At 41.8% G+C, this 22027-nt stretch overlaps 1 long non-coding RNA gene across 2 annotated transcripts; it reads right to left on the bottom strand.

Moving 5' to 3' along the window:
* Window positions 1–1320: 1320 nt before the first annotated feature.
* On the bottom strand, window positions 1321–21300 carry LOC309805906. 2 transcript variants are annotated; one of them, XR_014294328.1, is made up of 3 exons: window positions 21162–21300; window positions 17051–17110; window positions 1321–1395 (listed from the first exon to the last, which is right to left on the bottom strand). It is a non-coding gene; the product is annotated as an uncharacterized lncRNA (long non-coding RNA). The 2 variants fall into 2 exon arrangements; XR_014294329.1 differs by lacking the exon at window positions 1321–1395 and adding an exon at window positions 12987–13117.
* Between the last annotated feature and the right edge of the window lie 727 nt (window positions 21301–22027).

Below are 22027 nucleotides of genomic sequence, written 5' to 3'. Positions count from 1 at the left end.
TGAATATTTAGATTGCTTCTAGGCTTTTGCTAGCATTTTCTGCTGCTTTTTAAAAAGTATGCACCTTAATGATGCCTTTTCATGAATATGCTCAGTAAACACATCAGCTAGGAAATAACACTTCATACTTAACAAATTAGCTAAAATAAAAGATTTTATTTTAGGGGTTATGGAAAACAGGCATATATATATATATATATATATATATATCAAGGTATCATTGCAATTATTCTCAAACATAGCTGTTTATCAGAATTTCCTTAGAGTTTTTTCTCAAAATACAGATGAGGCTTGGGTCACTTTCGTGGCAATTCTGATTTAGAAAGACTGAATTAAGTTTTCTACACCTAGGAGCAGGGTTGAAAGAACCTCTCTACAATCCTAACCCCAAGCTTGGATGTGTAAATACATATTGGCAGGTACCAACACTCTAGAATTGGTTCTTAGAGGAAATGACCTTTATAGACCTTGCTTCATGAATTCAGCCTTATTAAGGGATGATACACATCACTGTCCCTGTTATTACACATTTTTAAAAATTTTATGGAAATAAAGCACAAAGATTTTATTGTGCTAACAGAGCTAACTATTTATATAAATCTCTTGGTCCTTATTTGTCAGAGCAAAAGTATAATATATAGTTTTAATGTCTGTGTACATATTAGTTTGGTTCTTTTTCCACTTAGGTTTATTTCATATGTACAGTCAGATACACAAATATAGATCACCAAGTTATCATTTTAATAGTTATATGCTTACATTATTTTACTTTATATTTTGCAAAACCAGTCGTCAAATCAGGACATTTGCATTGTACCCAGTTTTTTCCTGTTGTTAATGGTGCAGATATAAATAGCATTATTCAAACAACTTTTTTGGTTTATTATTTCCTCAAGCATTACTAAAAGAAGTTGTACATCAAAAGACAAACAGTTTTAATACTTTTACCTGTATAGGCTGCTCTACAGAAAGATTCTAAGTCACTGTGTTCTGAGGAATGGACAGTGTGCCTGTTACCCTGTTGCCTCTCCAGCAAGGGGTTTTATTGCTTTTATTTTAATCTGATAAATATTGTTTAATCTCATTCCTGATGAATTTCTTAAACATATTTATTAAAAGGCATTATAATGGTTTATGTTGACTCTGGCAACAGACTGCCAGGGTTCAAATTCTTGCTCAGATATAGGACTTTCATTAAGTTACGTATTTTCTTTCTGCCTCAGTACCCTATGTTTAAAATGGCAACAATAATGGTACTTAACTCAAAAGTATATTGTGAGGATAAAATGAGTTAAGCCCTTAGAACTCTTCTTGGCATGTGGTAAACAGCATGTAACAGAGGCCATTATGAGTGCCCATGAGTGCCAGGAACAGTGCTAGACTCCAGAGATAAAACTGTAAATACAACAGACACAGAAACAGTTTCTGCACTCACAAAGCTCAGAGACTAGTTGAAGATACAGGCAATTCCAATCTGTATGGCAGACATATGGCAAGGGAACATGTTGGGAAGAATACCTGACTCGAATATTTGATTTTTGTATTAGAGAAGCTACATAAATGTTATAAATGTTGGTTTGAGGTTCTATTTCTTCTCACATGAGTTTGTCATAGCCATTGTCTACTTGCCCATGGAGTCTAAGTATTTATTACATATGTGTATATCAATATTTTTCGATATATGAAAGCAATGTTTATTCTGTTACAGCCACTCTGGTCTTTGCTTTTCCTTTAACAACCCATTCTCCTTCCTCAGAGCGATTGATTCGCTGTTCCCTCTGCCTGGAAAGCTCTTCTCCCAGTATTCACATGGCCTGTTCCCTCTCCTCTTTCAGTCTCTCTCCTATTTCAAATTGCAAACTTCATTGCCCAAGACTCTCTACTCTCCTTCCCTGATTTATTTTTCTCCATTGTACATTTCACTTCTATACTAGGAAACATTTATTTTGCTTCAGTCTCCACCATTAGAACTTAAGACCCATAGAATCAGGAGTTTTGTCAGTTTCATTCTTCACTAGATCTCCAATAGTTAAAATAGTGTTCAGCACTTAGTAGCTGCTCAATAAATATTTGCTGAATAAATAAATTGTCACTCATACAAAATTGATAGAACGTACATATTCTGGAACTTACTTTCTCATTGAAGGATACATCTTAGATATATTTTCATGTTGGTACATATAGATCTCCCTCATTCTTTTTAACTACTATATAATTCTCCAAAGTGGTATGAACCCTAGTTTATTTATTTTTTCGTTAATAGACATTTAAATCATTTCCAATTTGTTGCTGTTAGCAACAATAACATGTAACAGCATATCTATCTTCATGTAATTGTGGTTTTCTTATAGGACTTAAAATTTATTTTGAGTATTGAGATTTGTCCATTATATTTATTGCAAATATTTGTTTATTGCTTATACTTTTACTTTCTGAATGTGTTAAAACTTCAAACTGAAAATGAAAATACATCTCTCTCTCCATCTCCCACTGCCCCTTTACTTACATATCTCAGAGATAGTTAGTGCATATAAAGCTTATGTAACGGAAGCAAAAGTTTCATAAAACATACCCTTTACTACATTCCGTATATTTTGATACCTTCTGTTCTATTCTACGCATTTCATTTCATTAAAAAATGCTTGTAGAGACCCTCTAAATTGATATCAAATCACTAGTTCATTGAAACCCACAGTTTGAAAAACTCTGCCCTCTTCTCCACCACCCTGGGATAAACTAATCTATAGAAGCAGGCACCCATTTGAGTTTCCCTGTCTGGCAAGCTGGTAGCCTGTTAAAACTGGTGACCTACCATGTACCTCAGCCCAATTAAGTAAGGTCTAGCTCTTATCCATCTTTTTCCAAGAGTTGAGACCCAGCTACTATACCTGCCAAGAATGAACAGATGGTGTCAAACTAAACCACTGCTACAGATGGCAACCATCTGACTTGGAATGTCACTGTTTGCTGCCATATCTTACCTACCAGATTGGTATTAGCCCCACTCACACCCCATCTGCCTAGATAAACAGGGATATCATTTTAAGACTGTTTGCTCACTTCCATATTGATACTTAAGGGAGGTCACTCTGTCAGATGGGAATTCTTTCCAGGCAATGCTAGCACTTAAAGTCAGGAAGGGACAGGATCATAACTTTCCAAGTTCACTTTATTCAAATCCCTGCCCAGCCTGAGTCTGGGAGTGCAGGGGTGGGGTGCGGTATGGGGATGCGCTGCTGGGATCCAGGTAAAGAGTTGAGACTCTAGCCAAAGGGACCAGAATCCAGGGCAGAAATCTGGGCAAACAGGAGGAGGTCAAGTACAGATGACTAAGCATGGCATGTTGGGGTATGCGGTAGCATAGTTACATGTGGGTTGCTAAGGCCCACTTGAAACTCACAACAAATGACAAGATTCTGTCTAGGACCCACCAGCTGATGGAGCTAGGCTCCTGCCTTGATCAAGATCAGCTCAGGAACAGGGTGACCCTCAGCATGTATATTAGGGGCATCCAGGCCTTGAACTGAGAGTGACAGGGCAGGCAGGGACTCATAGGAAATAATAAGAAAGATTCCTTGACCTCTACATTAAAGCTGGGAAAATAACTCCTCTCCTGGGCATTTGACTCAGGACCTGTGAGGTGACCATACTGGGTAAACAATTTAAATGCAAATTGATATGATCAGGATTGGAAGAGCAGATCAGATCAGCAGATTTTCCTCAATTAGGAAAAGAAGGAAAGAAACATGTTCTATTCTTGGAAAGAATTTTCTGACGGGTAAGTTTACTCATTCACTCACTCACCTACCCATTCATTCATTTATAATGTAGGACACACTTTGCTTTCATTCACTTTTGCACTGTCAGATGTGCACACTTTCATATTTTCTCAGTCTCTCTGGACGTTATGGGCAGATGGGCAGGTATAGGGTACTTGCCCAACTTAAATATGCAGATTTCTCAGGCAGCATTATTTGACTTTAGTGTCAGTGGGCCCCTGAAGACAATTGAAAAGTGCTCAAAAGTCAGTTCTCATGAGAAGTAAATTTATTTAATTGTGCTTTTCTCTGTTGGGTAGGTAACTCCTTTTACGGCAGCAAAATACAGATAGCGATAGATGACAAGTTCCTGAAAGTAGATTGTAGGAGATGAAAATATTCAACACCTAAACCCAGATGTCAGCAGAGATGATTATGTCCCTCAAGATTTAAGAAAGGGCCGGTCCCTTACTCCACTTCCTGCCTGCATTCTGAGGAGGCCGCACGGCACTCTGCCATCCTCAGGTAGCAGGGGCAGGAAGCTCATATTGTCATGCTCACGGCTTCAGTTCTTGTTTCCAGTGTGTTGTTTTCATCTCCCCTTTGGCAGCTCTTTCTTCCCTGTGTTGTTCTGTCTGACCCAATATGGAGCTCACTTCTCTTGCTCTCTCTCTCTCTCTCTCTCTCTCCTTCTCTTCCCCACCTCCCAAATCTCACATGAGACATTTGAGTATGCAGTAGAGTCCACTGCAGACTTATCCTACATCCCTTCTTCCTCTACCTTTTGGCTCCCCAACTAAAACTCACGGAACTTCAGTCTGTGGGTGGGGGAGATGTTGGTGTTTGCTTGGTCTCATTAAAGCTCCCTAAAAGCTAAAAGAGAGTGGCCCTTAACAGCACCCAATAACTGGTAGAGTTTTGACCTCTCAATCTTTCTTTCTTTCTATTCTTATATCAATTAGAACAATTCATGCCACCCCATAAAAGGGGAAAAAATGGTCAGTTGGGTTTAAAATATACTTTAAAAATCATTATGCTAATAATATGGACAAACCCTATCTAGTTGTCAATGGATTGGATGTGGTCATAGTTATAACACTGTTTAAAAATACATGAAATTTTAGTATAGACAACTGCAAAGAGGAAAACAAAAATTGGCGCATACATTTCCCAGATTGCCTCTGTTGATATAATACCCAGATTTTGATGATTTTTCTGCTACTTTCCTGTTCCAAGCTTGCTGGAATTATAGGGTACTCATTGGTACAAGGATAAATGACACTTTGACCAAGAACCCTGACCAGGATCTGTCAATGGGACCCAAAACACCAAATCACAAGTCAGGAGCTAGCTAAGGTAAGGCAACAGAATAATTGAAGGTAGAAAGTCTATGAAGAAAGAGTGAAATTAAAGGTGGTCCAGGGCCAGAATTCAAGACAACCATAGAAGATGCCAGGCCCAAGAAAGGACAAGCATGGGAATCAAGATCCACTTGAAACTCTTAGATCTGAGCAGGAAGAGTTGCAAAGAGACTAGGGAGGAGAACCAGAGTGGGTGTTACAGATCCAGATGATGTGGCAGGAAGCTGTTGTCACGGCAGAGCTCTACTAGAGACAATCAGGTTTCCCCTATGGGTGAGCCTCTGCTGGTCCACAAAGCTTGGGCCTTGGTAGACAGCTTGCTGGTGCTACATTCAGTCAGGAGGCAGTCACTGTGGTTAGTGGAGTCCAGGATCTCCTGGCTCTATGAAATGATATTGGTAGATTTATAATAGGATCAGGCCAGCCTGGATCATTAAGGGTGGCTAGAAGGTCAGTCTGTATTCTTCAGTCTTTGAGGCCTAGGTGAGGTTGAAGGTCAGGAAGCCAAGAATAGCAGCTGTTACAGACAATTTGAGTTGAAGTTTCTGTTACTTGCATCTAAAAGCACCTTAACTAATCGTGTGTGTGCACACATGTGCATATGTGAATTTTAATGTATATAGATGTATGAAACAAATTCTGAATGGCTTTAGAGATAAAATGTTAAAGGATGTTATCATAAAGGAGATTATGAGTGATTTTAGTTTTTGCCTTTTCTCTCTCTCTTTTCTTTTTCTTTTTAATCTTTTTAAACAATGAACTTATATATATCAGCCAAGGTTCCTACAAACAATAGAGGCTGACCGACTCTAATGTAAATGGAAAAGGAACTTATTTAAAGCATACTGAGAACTCACAGAACCACCTGGCAGTCTGTAAAACCAAGTTTAGGAGGAAGGCAATAACCAGGGACCCCAAACTGCACCTGGAACCATTCTGGTAAGGACACTGCTGTTGCTGTCACTAACTCCTGGCCACCAAACCTCACAGTGCTGCCCAGCTTTAAGTGCTGGATACCACTGCTGCTGACTAGAAGCTCTTCCGCCTTCACCTGCCACCAAAATGGACACATGCCTCTTTGTGACAATAACCCCTGCTTCAAAGTCCAGGGAGTTCACATTTGTTTGACTGATCTTAGAGCACGCTCCCATGCTCAAGGTCAAAGAAGCTGGAAGGTGAGAATCTGCACTTCCACTTTCTATAGTGGAAGGCAAGATTTGCTCCCATCAAGACTCACAGGTAGGGAAAATATAGAAAGGCAAAAAGTAATAAAGCAGAACAAAGCAAAAAACCCAACCCATACCAAACCAAATCAAACCAAACCAAAATAAAAGTCTAACATCAATGTAAGCACTTTAAGAAATACCACTATTTTTGTAAATAGGAAAAATAGATGCACAACATATTTTACACATTTGAGGAAAAAAATTTATGAAGTCATCTGAATTTATGTACCTTTCATATTTGAAACACATTTATCTCAAGTTTTCTGGTTTGCTAAACAAAAGTTCAATTCAGAATACCTGCCGTTTTTACAATCTCTCTGATGAATTTATTGTTACTAGAAGCTATTTATTCTAATGTACCAATAGGTAAATTATATATAGTCTGATTTTTTGTTTGTTTGTTTGTTTTGTTTTCTTTTTTTGCGGTACGCGGGCCTCTCACTGTTGTGGCCTCTCCCGTTGCGGAGCACAGGCTCCAGATGCACAGGCTCAGCGGCCATGGCTCACGGGCCCAGCCGCTCCGCGGCATGTGGGATCTTCCCAGACCGGGGCACAAACCCGTGTCCCCTGCATCGGCAGGCGGACTCTCAACCACTGCGCCACCAGGGAAGCCCTAGTCTGATGTTTTAAGTAGCTGAGCTTCCTATAAGCATGGTTAAGGGAATCACGAAGAGTGCTTCTCTACTCAGTATTTTTTTTAACATCTTTATTGGAGTATAATTTCTTTACAATGGTGTGTTAGTTTCTGCCTTATAACAAAGTGAATCAGCTATACATATACATATATATATACATATATACAAATACATATATACTCCTCCCTCTTGCGTCTCCCTCCCACCCTCCCTATCTCACCCCTCTAGGTGGTCACAAAGCACCAAGCTGATCTCCCTGTGCTATGTGGATGCTTCCCACTAGCTATCTGTTTTACATTTGGTAGTGTATATATGTCCATGCCACTCTCTCACTTCGTCCAGGCTTACCCTTCTCCCTCCCCATGTCCTCAAGTCCATTCTCTACGTCTGTGTCTTTATTCCTGTCCTGCACCTAGGCTCTTCAGAATTTTTTTTTTTTTAGATTCCATATATGTGTGTTAGCATATGGTATTTGTTTTTCTCTTTCTGACTTACTTCACTCTGTATGACAGACTCTAGGTCCATCACTCAGTATTTTTTTTTGCCATCAAAAATATAAATTTTTAAATTGTCAAGAAAATATGTACTTGGTACATTCACTAGAATTAGCAATAACTATATTTAAACAAGCAATTTAGAACAAGATTCAAATAAATCAAGTTGGATTTATTCCAGGGATGCAAGGGTGGTTTAACATTCACAAATCAATCAGTGTGCCACACCACATTAACAAAAGGAAGGATAAAATTAACACAATCAATTCTATAGATGCAGGAAAAGCATCTGACAAAACTCAACATCCATTCATGATAAAAACTGTCATCAAAGTGTGTATAGAGGGAACATAATAAGGCCATTTATAACAAACCCACAGCCAACATCACACTCAATGGTAAAAAGCTGAAAGCCTTTCCTCTAAATTCAGTAATGAGACAAGGATGCCCACTCTTACCACTTGTATTTAACATAGGATTAGAAGTCTTAGCCACAGCAATCAGACAAGAAAAAGAAATAAAAAGTGTACAAATTGGAAGCAAAGAACTAACTGTCACTATTTGTAGATGACCTGATACTTTATATAGAAAACCCTAAAAGTCTCCACCCCAAAACTATTAGAACTAATAAACAAATTCAGTAAAGTTTCAGAATACAAGATTAATATAGAGAAATCTGTCACATTTCTATACACTAATAATGAACTATCAGAAAGAGAAAGTTAAGGGGAATTCCCTGATGGTCTAGTGATTAGGACTCGGCGCTTTCACTGCCAGGGCCTGGGTTTAATTGCTGGTTGGGGAACTAAGATCCTGCAAGTCATGTGGTGCAACCAAAAAAAAAAAAAAAAAAAAGAAAAAGTTAAAAAAAACTAAAAATTGAATTACTATATGATCTAGCAATTCCAATTCTGAGTAGATACCTAGAAAAAAATGAAAACACTATTTCAAAAAGATACATGCACCCCAATCTTCATAGCAGCACTAATTATAGTAGCCAAGATATGGAAGCAACCTAAATGCCCATCAACAGACTGAATGGATAAAGAAGATGTGTGTATACACACACACACACACACACACACACACACACACACACACACACTGTAATGTTAGCCATAAAAAAGAATGAAATTCTGCCATTTGCAGCAACATCGATGGATCTAGAGAATATCATGCTTAGTGGAATAAGACAAAGAAAGACAAATATCATACAATGTCACTTATACGTGGAATCTAGAAAGTAAAATAAACAAACATAAATAACAAAACAGAAACAGCCTCACAGATATAGAAAACAAACCAGTGGTTACCAAAGGGGAGAGAGAAGGGGGAGGGGCAAATTAGGGGTGTGGAATCAAGAGATACAGACTACTCTGTGTAAAATAGGTAAGTAACCAGGATATATTGTATAGCACAGGGAACTATAGCCATTATCTTACAGTAACTTTTAATGGAATATAATCTGTAAAAATACTGAATCACTATGCTGTACACTTGAAACTAATACAATATTGTAAATCAGCTATACTTTAATAGGTAGCATTTTAAAATTTATCAAGAACATTACAGGGGACTTCGCTGGTGGTCCTATGGTTAAGACTTTGCCTTCCAATGCAGGGGGTACAGGTTCCATCCCTGGTTGGGAAGCTAAGATCCCACACGCCTCACCGCCAAAACACCAAAACGTAAAACAGACGCAATATTGTAGCAAATAAAATAAAGATTTTAAAAATGGTCCACATCAAAAAAATCTTTTAAAAAATATGTATTCAATATTCACTAAAATTAGCTATAACTATATTTAAACAAGCAACTTAAATCAAGATCCAAAGAAATCCAAAGACCTAGGTACAATAAGTATATTTGTCTTTATCTCCTTCAGATTTTCTCTCCTATATTTTCTGAATACAAACACCAGAACAATTTTCTTTAAAATGCCAATTTCATCATGTCATTCACGCACACAAAATCTTTCAATATCTGTCTGTGCCTTTAGGAAAAATCCAGACTCCTGAGCTGGCATTAAGACTTCTCTTCAATGTGGCAATCTATCTTTCCAGCTGCATCTCCCACTCCCATAGTTAAAGCCAAACCAGCCAATGAACAAGGCTTGTGCTTTCTGCCTCCGGGCTCTGTTCATACGGTCTCCTCCACACAATAAGCTTTCACCAGCTCTTCCTACCTATATCAATTTTACTTATCTCTAAAAACCGGGCTCATACCTCGTGTTCTGTGCGGAGACTTCTCTGACTCTCAGCTTAGTTGAATCAATACTTTGAATTCCTATAGCAAAAACCATCCAACTTTCCAGTTTTTAAAAATAAAATAATTAATTAATTAATTTATGGCTGCATTGGGTCTTTTTTTTTTAAATTAATTATTTATTTATTTATGGCTGTGTTGGGTCTTCGTTTCTGCGCGAGGGCTTTCTCTAGTTGTGGCAAGTGGGGGCCACTCTTCATCGCGGTGCGCAGGCCTCTCACTATCGTGGCCTCTCTCGTTGCGGAGCACAGGCTCCAGACGCGCAGGCTCAGTAATTGTGGCTCACGGGGCTAATTGCTCCGCGGCATGTGGGCTCTTCCCAGACCAGGGCTCGAACCCGTGTCCTCTGCATTGGCAGGCAGATTCTCAACCACTGCGCCACCAGGGAAGCCCCTGCATTGGGTCTTAATTGCTGCACTCAGGCTTTCTCTAGTTGCAGCGAGTGGGGGCTACTCATTGTTGCGGTGCACAGGCTTCTCATTGCAGTGGCTTCTTCTGTTGCAGAGCACAGGCTCTAGGTGTGTGGGCTTCAGTAGCTGTGGCTCATGGGCTCTAGAGCACAGGCTCAGTAGTTGTGGCGCACAGGCTTAGTTGCGCCGTGGCATGTGGGATCTTCCCGGACCAGGGCTCAAACCTGTGTCCCGTGCACTGGCAGGCAGATTCTTAACCACTGCGCCACCCGGGAAGTCCCAGCTTTCCAGTTCTTAATGGTGATGTCAGGTTGTGAGGTGTATCGCCATTTGTTACCACTAAGCATCAAAGCAGGAGATTGTAAATTTTAAAATAATTAACTGAAGCAATTTTAAGATTCTCTCCCACATTAACACCACCCTCCATCACTTGAGTCCCAATAGGCTTTCTAGATGGGGAGCTACCTTTGCAGCACTGGTGATTACACATAACCATGGGTCTGCCCAGGAGTGTGTCTCACTGTATGATTCCAAGTGCGGTATCCCATCATTCACTCAGCCTGCCTTTTCACCTAGTACTCAGAGATCATGTTGGAGGTCCAGAGGCTTGTAAGACATTGAGAGCCCCATGCAGAGATAAAGGGATGGCGGGGGGGCCTTTGAGATGACTCTAAATCTATAATGGGCATAGTTACCTATGGGGTGGAGATACCGGGGAAGGAGTTACAGTTTGGATGTAGAGACATGCAGGAGGTAACACCAAAACTTTCAGAACAGAGAGGGGTAGAAGGATGGATGGGAAAGATCACTCTGTAACAGAAAAAACCTTGTTTGGGAAAATACAAGAGACCACCTCCACCCCCATCTTAGCCTAGGGACTCCCAGAAATAGGTGGGTGGACTTTGAGAGTGGTCAGATTTCTCAAAATTGAAGGTGACAGCAAAGCCTGAGAAATGCCACTTTTACCATTACTGTGACTCTATTTTATTTCAGACAGCTGTGGCCTGGGGCAACATGGGTTATATTCAGATATGTTTGTCATTTTAAGGCACACAGGAATGATAGAGAGATAAAATACCTGTATTTAGGTGAAGGGGTTATGGGTAATTTTTGTGGTTTTACAACAAAGTTTAAATAAAGAATAAAAAGTTTAATAACAACTATATATAGTTATTATTAAGCTGTTACCACAAAATAAATATTAAAAATTAAAATGTTATTAAACTGTTACCATAAAATTTTACATATAAAATATACATATTCATATATGTGTATGTATGTAAAATGTATACACATTGTTCACATTGGTCTGGGAACAGTTTCTGACAGGACACTTCATGGGTCAGTGACGGCTTCCACACGAGGGACTGTTGGCAGATTCTGTGAGGAAAGCCAATGGGGTTGGAGACAGAGGAAGAAAGGGTTCTATTAGGACCTGAGTGGGAGAAAAGGGGCAAGGAGTCACTTCCTGCATACCAAGAGAAAGGTAAATAGGAGAAAGGAAACAATACAAGCTCTCTACACTCAAGGTCAGCTCAGGGTGAAATTGGGTTGTAAACAGAATAGGTCTTCAGTTCCAATCCCATTCTATTTTTATCTCCTTGGATCTCATTTTCTTCCACTTCTACCTTGTATCTTTATTAAAACTTATGAAAGTATGCTTCCTTTCTTTGCCTCACTTAGTTCTGTTTCTTAGAACTTGCTTAGCACAACAGCTCATTCTCTGCCTGTCTCCTGAGGCCAGTTCGGGCTTTATTGTCAAGTCTGCACAATGCCTTGCAGGCCCTCAGGAGAGTCCTCACAATAAGCTGGCCATGAACACACTGGCTGCCTAACCCCCAGGCTGCCACATGCTGTCTTGCCCTACAGATGTTCCTTTACCAGGGATGCACCCTGGCAATCTGTATACTTTCATGAATGGCATGGCCTCCTTTCCCAGGTGGACTCAATTCCTATCATCCCTGAGAACATGTTCTGCTCTGACCCCTTACTCATCTGACCTCCAGAAGGCCTGGGAACAGTGTGTTGCCCCAATTACAGAAAGCAAAGTGTGGTTGAGGTCAGCCCCAGGCCATCCTTGCTGGGACTACTGCCCTGTGGAGGATTCCTGGGGTTGACGACCGTTTAGTTAGGGGCCTCTTCAGACTTCGTGAATATCACTCAAGTAAGCCCAGGCTGTAACTCTCCACAGGTCCCATGATTCCCTCACTCCCACCCCAAGTGGCCTGCTAATTCTCAGACTTGTCTGATGCAGTTACTGAGAAAACCTCACCTGGACTGAAGTGGTTCTTCAATGCCTATGAGAAAACTTTCATCTTGTCCTTACCTGGTCTATATGCTATGCCAGGTGATCACAGGTATCATGGCCTGGTTAATGTTGAAGAATATTCTGAAAGCCTGACAGAGACCATGGTCTGGAGTACAGGTTGCCACCAGTTGGGGCTTTATAGTTAACTCCTAATAAACTAAAGAATTGTCCCGGCTGTTTAATGTCCGAACATTGCCAGATAATGGGCTTTCTGTTAAACACCTAAAGCGTGCAGAATTTGACTAACCCCACTGTGACCCTGACTTTTTGCAATGAGACTTACAGAGACACCACGCCCACTATGAAATACTGTGGCCTCAAGGTATGCTGTAGATCGGTCTTCTTACACTTTATTGTGCATGTAAATCACCTGGGGATTTTTGTAGAAATGTAGATTCTGATCCAGCAGAACTGGGTGGGGCCTGAGATTCTGCATTTCTAGCAAGTTTCCAGGTGATATTAATACTGCTGCTTGGAGGACCATACTTTGAGTAACAAGACTCTGAAGGAAGCAGAGTGGGTGGAAGATGTTCTAGGACATAATTCCAAATTGTGTCCTTCTATGGACAATTTTCTTGCAGCTAGAAAGGAAGTCAGCTTTGAGACAGACGGAAATGGCCTTCATCCACTTGGCCACTTCTCCCAGACAGATGACACTTCCTTGTGAGCAAGCAGAGATAAGGGAACTGATTAGCGTCCAAAAGGAACCCAGCCATATGTCAGCATTTCCACACCACAGCGCATATACCTCCTCAAATCCTCACCTAAACACACCCCATTCCTCACCCACCCACCTAGTGACTCAGCTCTTTAGGCCCTAGGACAGGGCAGAAGAGATGATGTGAAATTGCCCAGTGACTGGATAATGCTTAGTTCTGACAGCTGGGATTTTCAGAGAAGGTAACAGCGTTCTCTTCTCTTCAGTCTCCACCTGCTGTCCAGGTGGTGGTTGGCAGCTCGCTGGGCTGGGCACTATGAAAATCAGAAATGAATAAAACCTTGTCCCTGCTCTCTAGACACTTGCCATCCAGTAAGGAAGACACGTGGGCAAATAATGATGGAATGATGAGTTAACGCTTTATAAGTCTTATGACAAGTCACTGTTTTGAACATATCTGGTGAGAGGGTGGGGCTAAGGTTTGGGAAAGGATGTAGAAAAGGCTTCACAGAAGAGGGGCATGGGAGCTAGGACCTTTCCAGGTGGAGAAGGAGGCACGGGAGGATAGCCTAACCGGAGTATCCTGACAGGGCTCCTTGAGAGGAAGGCTGGGAAGAGAGGGCAGCTCCAAAGAGGAGTCCCTGGGACCAAGGTTTTCCAAAGCACACAACATAAGGAAGGCTCTTGCTTACTTATCTCCTACTGAGGTATAAGGGTTTTCTCTTTTCATTTTTAATGTTTCTCTGATTTTAGAAGTATTTCTAGTAAAGTTAAAGGTAGATAAGAAAGAGGTGATTGCTGTAATGAAAGGGTGTTTATGAGCTTCTCAAAGATCTTTGTCTGAGAAAGACATGCAGTCAGACTGCAGTGCTCCAGGGACAGGCCTGTTGTCCAGGGCTGGCTGCAACAGTGGAGATGGGTGTAATTGCCATCCAGTGGCCCAAACCCACAAGTGTGAGCTCCATTCGAGGCATCTGTAGTCTCTTCAGGTGTGGAATCATTATGGCCTCTACAAGTCATTTAGCATAACTTCCTCTATCCTCTTCCAGGGCCTAGCCCCTTAGTTTGGTTACTGGAGAATATTGATTCAACTATGAAAATATCAAACGGGCAGTATACACAAGAAATTAATTCATACTAAAGTGTAAAGAATTACTGAAAAAATGTCAAGTGGCGGATGCTGTGCCCATGCCTAATTTGATGGAGGAGATGGCCAAATTTGATGGCCAAACCGTGGAGGGTAGGAAAAGCGGTGGGGTGGGTGGGGGGGATGGGTCCTCCCTGAGAGAAGAAACAAATACAGGAAGAGGCTGCTGGAGCAGCAGCTGCCTTTGATTTTACTTGTTTACCTTCTCCTGGGAAGGGGCAAATAGAAGCTACTCATGATATTATTTTTAGAGCTATTTTCAAACAGTGTAGCTAGAAAGGGTTGCTGTGCTGTTTGGCTATGAAGAATGTTTAGCATGCCTAATTTTCTTCCAGAAGGGCTTTGTCCCCAGGTGCACCAGCAATGTTAAACACTCTGAAGAAAGAATTCATATCAGTGCCCCCGAATGATGTGGGGTGTCTCCTCTGGCACCGCGAGGGGCCCTGGCATGGCCTTCTTCTGGTGCCAGCAGGGGGTGGTCTGATTTACTGTTTCCCCCAGACTCCACTTCTCCAGGGTCCCTTACTGTTTGCCAAATCCTTACATTACTCAGAGAGAGCCCAAGGGCTCCTTTTAGCCTCCGAAGAAGATAATTTCGGATGAGGAGGCTATAGCGAGGTAGAGCCGTTACAGAGCAGGAGAGAGAGAGGCCAGGGAGGCTACGACAAGGAAGCAGAAGGGGCAGGGACCAGAGATTTGACAGCCAGACATCCTGGCTTCTTAGGACTTGCGCCTCCATTTAGGCAAGTTAGCTCATCTCCCCGGCCGGCCTTACTTTCCTCTTCTACAAAATGGAGGTTAAAAACAATTAGTGTGGGCTTCCCTGGTGGCGCAGTGGTAGAGAGTCCGCCTGCCCATGCAGGGAACACGGGTTCGTGTCCCGGTCCGGGAAGATCCCTTATGCCGCGGAGCGGCTGGCCCGTGAGCCATGGCCGCTAAGCTCTGCGCGTCCGGAGCCTGTGCTCCGCAACGGGAGAGGCCACAGCAGTGAGAGGCCCGCGTACCACACACACACACACACACACACACAATTAGCGTTATTGTGAAGATTTAAAGGAGAAGAAGAAAGTAAAGCACAGAGTCTGGCACCTAGTAGGTGCTCCATCATTTCCTTTCAATGCCTACCTTCAAATCTCCCTTCTAATCGCATTTCCTCCGCTGCTTCTCTTTACTACTTGTTGGAAGGGTACCTCAGTCTCCAGTGTTGAGCCAAAATCCCCGCTTTCTAGGAGTTCTCATTTGGTGCTAAACAAAAGGATGTGCTACAGCTGAGATTTTGGCGCGCCGCCAGGGGGCGGGGCCTTCTCCTTTCAGAATGTCCGGCTCCGCTTTGGAATCACTTCCTCCCTCCCAGACTCCGGGGCTGTCAGGGGCCCCCTTACCAAAAGGGGTGGGTGCCTCAGTCTGAGCGAGAGATGCTCTATCCTGGGGCACTGATTCTTTGGTGCCCTTTCCAAAGGGGCTCTTTTCACCTTCTGAGCGTTAAAACCTCGGAGGTCTAGGTTAAGCATCTAGGCTTGAGGGGAAGATCCCCGAGAGATCCTCAGCTGCTTTTAGTTTGGGCTGGGATTTCTCATATTTAAGTAAGGTAGAGGCCTCTCTCTCTTTTTAATTTGGTAAAATAGAAATCACATAAAATCTACCATTTTAACCATTTTAAGTGTTAAATTCAGTGGCAGTAAGTGCATTCATATTGTTGGGTAACCATCATCACATCTCTCTCCAGAAATCTTTCATCATCCCAAACTGAAATTCCACACCCATTAAATAATAACTCCCCATTCCCCTTTCCCCACAACCCCTAGTAACACTATTCTACTTTCTGTCTCTATAAATTTGACTATTCTAGGTACCTCACGTAAGTAGAATTATAAAATATTTGTCCTTTTATATATGTTCAGGCCTCTTTTAAAGGAAAAATTACACATTACAGATATATTTGGTCGCCTATTCTGATGTTGCACACACACACGCACACATACACATATGTATGTGTAAAAGTAGGTATAGAATCCTATGTGTACAGCTCTGTTTACAGGTTAGGCAATTAGAAAACCAAATCATCAAGCTGAACCTAAAAATCCACAAAATTCTATATCATTAAATTTAATGTGAGAGATGATATTTTGTTTTAGCAAAACAAAAGTTTTAGACCCAAAGTTGTTTAAAAATAGAAAACGTTTTGGTTCTGGGTTCATGTTTAGTTTTTGTCTGCATTTTGACTTTATTTTAACGCAGAGAATAACTGTTTGCATAAATATGTTATAGGGAATGTCACTAGTATCATCAAAGCTTGGTTTGATAGTTCAGAATAATCAGACCACACACTTAACCATAATGATGCCAGCAAGCAAGTCTTGAAGACCAATTTTAAAGAAGTTTTACTAGATAATAATGTAAAATTATCTTTTCTTACAGATAAGATTAGCATTGTGATGTTATTGAAATCTGAATTAAAGGAGGCATCTAATCTAACTCTTATTATAGAGTTGGGAATGAAAAAAATCCTTTATTGTAATTACTTACTATACTTGCTGCTAATGAACTGTTGCAAGTTGGTACATACAAAGATAAACTCTGAGCAGTAGAATCTGAATATGAAATCATCTGCTATGGTAAGGTCTTCTTGAATCCAGCATGCTTATAAAACTGTTTGAATCATCTACTGCTATGAAATAAGCCGTCCCAAAATTAGTGGCTTAAGACAGCAACATTTATTTTGCTCAGAAATCTTTGATTTGGGTTGAGGCTTGGTGGCGACAGCTTGTGTCTGCACCCTAGGACTTACCTGGGGTGGCTTGAAGACCGGGGGCTGGAATCATCTAATGCAGAGGTTGGTAAACTTTTTCTGTAAAAGATGAGATAGTAAATTATTTTTGCCTTTGCAGACCATATAGTTTCTGTTGTAACTACTAAACTCTGCATTAAAGCACAAAAGAAGCCATAGACAAATAAATGGGTGTGGTTGTATTCCAGTAAAACTTATAAAAACAGGCAATAAGTCAGATTTGGCCTACAGGTAAAAATCTGCTAACCCCTGATCTAAAAGCTTGTTCACTCATGTGCCTGGAAGTTGACGCTGGCTTCTGACCCTTATCTGGGTCTTCCAGACAGAATACCCATGTGTGGCCTCTCCATGGGGCCTGAGCTGTGTTCCAAGGGCAAGTGTTCAGAGAGAAAGAGCCAGAAGGAAGCTCTATCTTTTTCATGACCTAGCCTGAGAAGCTATGCAGCATCACTTCGACCACATTCTATTGTTGAAGCAGTCACAAAGGCCCACTGAGGTTAAAGGGGAGGAAATATAGACTCTACCTCTTAAGGGGATAGTGACAAGATTCTGGAAGAGCATTTAGACCAGGAATATCGCTGAGCCCATTTTTGGACAATACAATCGTCCACATTTACTACCTGCCATGTGATGATTCAATTCTCCCACTAGTTTTTTTACATTCAAACAATTTCAAAATCCTCGCTTATACAGCAAGCCCTGATATCATTTGAGCTTCATTTATTATGAAAATATTCACAAGCACAACTTTTGGTACTGAAGTTTCATGGAACATTCTAAAAGTCATCCAGATGATTCAGAACAAGCTAAAATTTGCTTTTATATTATCACTAAAATAAAAAGCCAAATTTCAAAAAAATCTCAAAGAGATCTTGAAAATATCTTCTCCATTTGAGAAACACTAATTCAAGCCTTAGGCCACAGGGGAAAACAAATTCCTTCCGGCCTTTACAGGATCCAGTCCAACTTCCCGGAGTGAAGGTCGAAAGTCCTGTAATTATAAGCTGTGTGCATTTGCTGCCAGAGTCCTCTCTCCAGAGCTCCCAGGGGAAGCTGTATAGTCCAAGGATTTGGTCTCATTCCCTCAGAGACACTACTAACAGCCCCTCATTGCTTTTAACCGTTTTCACTGGCACTGTGGCTCTTCAGTAGCCTCTTCACAGCAGTGAAAATGTTCTCTCCTTTATTATTGGCTGGAATTTGGATTGATATGCCTTAGCTTTCTGGATCATCTTCCAAAAGTTTCTCTTAGGGTTTTGCTTGGTGTCCAACCTGGAGGACTGAACATCTGCTATAGGTGGAAGAGAAAGCATGGGAACTCTTTCCTGCTTAACCACCTGACTTCTTTTTTTTGATTATCTGAACAAATAGATCTTAAGAATGCCTCCCCACTTTGACAAAGCCTTGCTAAGATCTTCATTCAACATTTTTAGTGGTGAAAGAAGACATGGGAAGCATGTCTTCAGGTCTGAAATACCCCCATTCAGAGAATCTGAGGTGGTTGGACTGAGATGCTGTATCTGAAGTCTGTAGGGAACAATGTAAGTGCATAATAGACCTCAGTGAGCGTCAGGCAGGATGGAGGTAACGGCTCACACCTCTCACACCCATGTGTCTTGTTTCTGGGTTGTTGGATGTTGAGCTTTTCACAGTTGGTCCAAGGACTGAGGGCGGGGGGCTCAGCTGGTGTGGAGCTTTGGAGACCTTTACTGAGCAGCTGGAAGGGAAGTAGCAGCATATCCTGAAGGTGGGAAACATTTGGTTAAAGCTAATTGCTGTTTCTATTGCATTTGGTACCTGAGAGGCTGAGCTGTGGGTCCTCCTTTTCTCCTGTGCATCTTGGTAAGGGGTCTCTATCTTAAGATGCTCTCTCTCTTTCCTGCTGTTCATTCCCCTACTGAGAGCCAGACCTTCTCTCTGTGACTCATGTAGTTGCTGTACAGATAATTCTGATGTCAGAAGCAGAGGCCATGGATGTGAGAGGAAGAAAGTAACGACTATTCAGAAACAAGTCTCCTCTCATCATGCAAATACCCCTAATTAAGAAATCTAGACAGATTCTGTGTCATGGAAACATAATTTCCATTGACTCAGAGAATTCCAGGAATTGCTGTAGGCTATCACCCTTTCTTGATTTCCTGAGTTAAATGGCTTTGCCTTCACTCTGGGTTTTCTTGAATAAAAGTGAATTCAATCTGACATTTGTGAAATATCTTGCATGTGCCAGGAATGGTCCTAGTGACCTGAGAGATAGGTATGAACAACAGAGTTCCTGCCCTCAAGGAGCTTACAACTGAACAAAATAATCTTTAAGTGGTAAACTCTGTGGATCCTGATAGAAAGGTGAAAACTTTGTTTGGACACCATAATGGGTTGAACTGTGTTCCTCCAAAATTTATATGTTGAAGTCCTAACCCCTGTACCTCAAATGTGACCCTACCTGGAGATAGGGTCTTTATAGAGGGAATTAAGTTACAGGGAGGTCATTAGGGTACACACTAGGGAGAGAGGCCTGGAACAGATCCCTCACAGCTCTCAGAAGGAATCAATACTGCTGACATTTTTTTTTTTTTTTTTTTTTTTTTGCGGTATGCGGGCCTCTCACTGTTGTGGCCTCTCCCATTGCGGAGCACAGGCTCCAGACGTGCAGGCTCAGTGGCCATGGCCCACGGGCCCAGCCACTCCGCGGCATGTGGGATCTTCCCAGACCCGGGGCACGAACCTGTGTCCCCTGCATCGGCAGGCAGACTCTCAACCACTGCACCACCAGGGAAGCCCCTTGCTGACATCTTGATTTAGACTTCTAGTATCTAGAACTGAGACAATAAATTTCTGTTGTTTAAGTCACCCAGTATGTGGTACTTTGTTACCACAGCCCCAGCAAAATAATATAGACACTCAGTGGCCCCCTTCTGCTTGTGTACAAGCTGGTGAGGAAAACCCTGGGTGGATGTAAATTAAATGTTTGTGGAGTTTGCATTTACTAGACATTTGATAAATTCACTCATTTATTTATTTATTTATCCATTTCCTATCTCTTTACCCTGGTTTAATTATTTTTTATTACACTTACCACTATCTGGGAAATTTTATCTTTTGTTTACTTGTTCACTGTTTCTCCACCTGCTTTATGATAGAGGTGCAATAAATATTTGTTGAATAAGAATTTATCCTCATTCCCTTCCCTCTCTCTCTCTATTAAATTTAAGCACCTCTTATGTCTACTGTGTACACAGCATTCCATGCTCATCCCTGTCAGAGCATAAAGACATTCAAAGAATGGCTCTTGGACTTCCCTGGTGGCGCAGTGGTTAAGAATCTGCCTGCCAATGCAGGGGACACAGTTTTGATCCCTGGTTGGGGAAGATCCCACATGCCACGGAGCAACTAAGCCCGTGCACCACAACTACTGAGCCCGAGAGCCACAGTTACTGAGCCTGCATGCCACAACTACTGAAGCCCTCGCGCCTAGAGCCCATGCTCTGCAACAAGAGAAGCCACTGCAATGAGAAGCCCGTGCACTGCAATGAAGAGTATCCCCCGCTCACCACAACTAGAGAAAGCCCGCGTGCAGCAACGAAGACCCAAAGCAGCCAAAAATAAATAAATTAATTAATTTAAAAACATTGCCATCTCTCAAACCACTAAAAAAAAAAAAAGAATGGCTCTTGTCTCCAAAGAGTTTGTGATTTCGGGAGAGATGAATATCCATGCGAGGGGCTGCACGCCTCACATGGGTGAGTGTGTGCTGGGCAGCTGTTGGATCACTGCTGTTGAAGAGGGAGGGCGAAGTAGGCTGAGGTGTGTGGGAAAGGGTCACGGAGGAGGAGGGACCTACACCTGAGATGAAGGGAGAGAAGTGGAGAGAGTAAGGGGAGAATAGAATGTTTATAGTCCATCTACCTTCTTAACCCCTGCGGTCTATGCTTAGGAAGGAGTAGGATTGCTCCAGGCCAGGAGTTGGGCAAAGCGTAGAGACGGAGATGGTGGCAGGACACAGAAGCTTCATTCTGGTGTCCCAGGAGATCAGAGCCAAAGCCCAGGGGCTCTCAACTCTGGCTGCACATGAAAATCACCTTGGGAACTTAAAATACTAATGTCAAGACCCTACCTTGATCTGGGATGTCCTGGAAATTATAGGCAGGACTTCAGATGGAAGAAATTCTTTTAGCATGTGGCTTGAGAGCAGTGGCTTCTGTATGCAAGACCCAGGCCCTCTGGGCCAGTCGTGAGACTCCTGTAGTTCCAGAGTGACAGGGATAACTGTTGGAAATAAGACGTCTGGCTGCATTCCACTGGTACCGCCCGGCCTCCTTTTCCTGAGTGTAAAAGTGCCTGCTTGTGACATCAGAAGAATGTGTTGACAGATCTGTATCCTGTTTCTGACTCTCCATTATATATTATGGTGGGAGCAGTAGCAACAACAGCAGAAACAATCTGGTGTCCCTTTTTTTAAGGATCCTTCAGCTTTCTGTAGGTGTTCATAGATGGGAACAATCCAGAGGAGTGGCTTTCACTGCTGATTTTTATTTGTTTGTTTTGAGGATGTTGGGGAAATTGGGTCCAGAGTTTTAGGGATCTTACTACTTGGGTCGTGTTAGCTTGATTTCTTCTGGCATTATCTGCAAGCCTCTATCATAATGCTCGGCATGTAATGGACTCTCAACAAATGAGACAGCAGAGATCCTCTGAAATGCTATACTTCAAGTACAGTCTGAGAGAAAAACACTGCAAACTCCTGTTTGTTTGCTCAAGGCCAACTTGGTACAAACAGAAAGGTGGGAACAAAGAGAGAGTTGGTCAGTCTTCAAAATAAACCTAGAAATGTTGATTGAGATCTATGAGGCATCAAGCACTGCGCAAGATATTGTGGACGTGCAATGATAAATTGGACATGGCTTTTGACCTCCAGTCCCTAATAATCTAGTAGGAGAGGCAAGAAATGAACATGTGAAAAGTTAACAATGAAGGACTTAT

Source organism: Mesoplodon mirus (assembly GCF_964341445.2).
Source record: "Mesoplodon mirus genome assembly, chromosome: 6".
NCBI classification, from domain to species: Eukaryota; Metazoa; Chordata; class Mammalia; order Artiodactyla; family Ziphiidae; genus Mesoplodon; species Mesoplodon mirus.
Note: the sequence above shows the minus strand (reverse complement) of the source record. Positions and strands in the feature narration are given on the sequence as shown.